Source organism: Octopus bimaculoides, chromosome 13, assembly GCF_001194135.2.
Source record: "Octopus bimaculoides isolate UCB-OBI-ISO-001 chromosome 13, ASM119413v2, whole genome shotgun sequence".
NCBI lineage: Eukaryota > Metazoa > Mollusca > Cephalopoda > Octopoda > Octopodidae > Octopus > Octopus bimaculoides.
In genome coordinates this window covers 27122108-27124464 of record NC_068993.1, presented here as the reverse complement: position 1 = coordinate 27124464, position 2357 = coordinate 27122108, and the positions used below count along the sequence as shown (strand labels likewise).

Below are 2357 nucleotides of genomic sequence, written 5' to 3'. Positions count from 1 at the left end.
TATATAAATATATATATATATGGAACGAAGTTCCATAAATCCCATCAATTTTGTTAAAAATGGAGGAGACAAGTTGCTAAAATTTATAAGTCTAATTCTTGCAGACGATCGTTTCTTACATAGATATCATAATAATATAAATTCATGATTGAATTAAATAAATTCATTTAAATATCAACGTACTCTTCAGTGTATAATGTGTCCGTGTACTCCCTTTCTTGTACCTCTCCCCACCTCAATATACCTATTCTAACTTTACTGGTTTATGTTATTTGTTACTATACCTTATAATTACGTATATTTTACTGCTGGCATATGTACACATGTATGCTCATGTACGACTTCTAGGTGTTCTACATGCCTACATCCATGTATGCATATCTAGGTATGAATCTTATATGCACCTATGCGTGTAAATTTATAGATATGTATGTGATTATTTTTATATGTAGGTACAGATATGTATATTGATATGAACGTGTGTAACCGCGTATATATGTATGTTCACATACTTATATATGCTATCTATTATTTGTGTGTAGTTATATGTATGTGTGTGTCCCCTTTTTTACACCTGTATGGGTATATTTGTACAGTTTATATATATACCTTAAACGATTATCTACAAGAATTCCCGTATCTATATATTCATGTGTAAATATGCCTCTACACACGTATGACTAAACATACACATACACACACACTCTTACCCTTATTAGATTATATTTCTTCTGTATTATGTGTAAATTTTTGTACGTTTATGTGTACCCTTCTATTCGTAATTTTTATTATATTCATACTGGCACGGCACCCCTACAACCTGAATACCATTATGACCATACTGCCATTCCAAATCCTTCTCACATAATACTAAGCTGGATTATTACCTCTGGAATATTTTTTTTTATATATACTAAAACACACCTTCTGTATAACCAACACATCCCTATCCAAAGTTTTATTTTTTTACTCTTCTCTTTCTCCGCTCATTTATCTCCCCAACATTTATTTTGGTCTATCTAACTTCATTTTCAAAAAACATTTTTCAACTTTATAAACACAGCAAGTACATACTACTTTAATTGAAATATTAACAACTGCTTTTTCTGTTTTTACTTATTTTTTCTACTTTATCATTAATACGTGTTACCAAATATGATTTTTTATTCAAGCATGAGTCCTTTATATACATCATCTATCTTTAACTCATTCTCATTCCTCTACTTCTTCTGCCATTTGTTTACATTAACTATCTAATATTAGCTTCTCATATACCACTTCCTCACGCTAAACTTCATCCTTAAGTATAGAATTTTTAAAATACACTTTACTACGTACTGATTTCAACAGTTAGTTCTAATTTTAATTTAAATTCAGGATTGGCTTCCCATTGGACATTTCTACTACTTATTTGCCCTATGCTACTTCTATGGAGCTATAATTCTAATTTCCATACTCATCTTTACAGGGACGTCTCCGATACCTCTTTACTTATATCTTCAAATAACCGTTGAAGCCATTAGTTATGGTTAAATATCCGACATAACTCCCATCTCTTTCTCATACGGATACCAATATGAATCTCCTAGATCCAATTTTTATGCTATATTTCTTTTTAAAATTCTTTGTATTGTGGTTTCTTTCCTTCCTGCACTGAAGAGTTCGTTGGTATTTAATAAATTCAATTTAATTCAATCATGAATTTATATTATTATTATTATTATTATTATTATTATTATTATTATTATTATTATTATTATTATTATTATTATTATTATATCTATGTACGAAACGATCGTCTGCAAGAATTAAACTTCTTATAAATTTTAACAACTTGTCTCCTCCATTTTCACTAAAATTGATGGGATTTATGGAACTTCATTCAGTGTATTTTTTTACTTGCTGCCAGGCATATCTGTTCATTTTGGACAGGATGTGTAATAGCTTTCTGAAGCTCTTGTGCTGAAATGCCTGGATTCTTCGCTCCATGTAAGCTGTAAAAGTCCAGTTCTCACACCCATATAGAAGGATCGAAATCACCAGGATCTTGTACATGTTCAGTAGTGTTGGAAAACTAATGAAATTGTTTTTCCACGTTTTTCAACTTCTTCATGGCAGTAGAGGCGAAACTGTGTATATATACATCACTTACTTCAAAAATGTAACTGCACGTGATTTTTGGCGATTTTCTTCCTCCTTTCTCTTGGACTTACCTGCTTCTTCTTGTTTCCGAAGAAGAGCTATACTGGAAACGTAAAACGTCTATTCTTTTCCTTCTCTGAGCGTGTTATTAATACATTGCTTGTGCTACGTCCAAACGTTTGTTTGTTTTTCTCTTTTCCTCCGTGTTTTTTTTA

General features: G+C 30.8%; 1 protein-coding gene across 1 annotated transcript in view; it reads left to right on the top strand.

Annotated features, from left to right (window-relative positions):
* LOC106870652 (sushi, von Willebrand factor type A, EGF and pentraxin domain-containing protein 1-like) overlaps positions 1 to 2357 on the top strand; it is a 370300-nt gene that overhangs the window by 212846 nt on the left and 155097 nt on the right. The gene's annotated exons all lie outside the window — the stretch shown is intronic.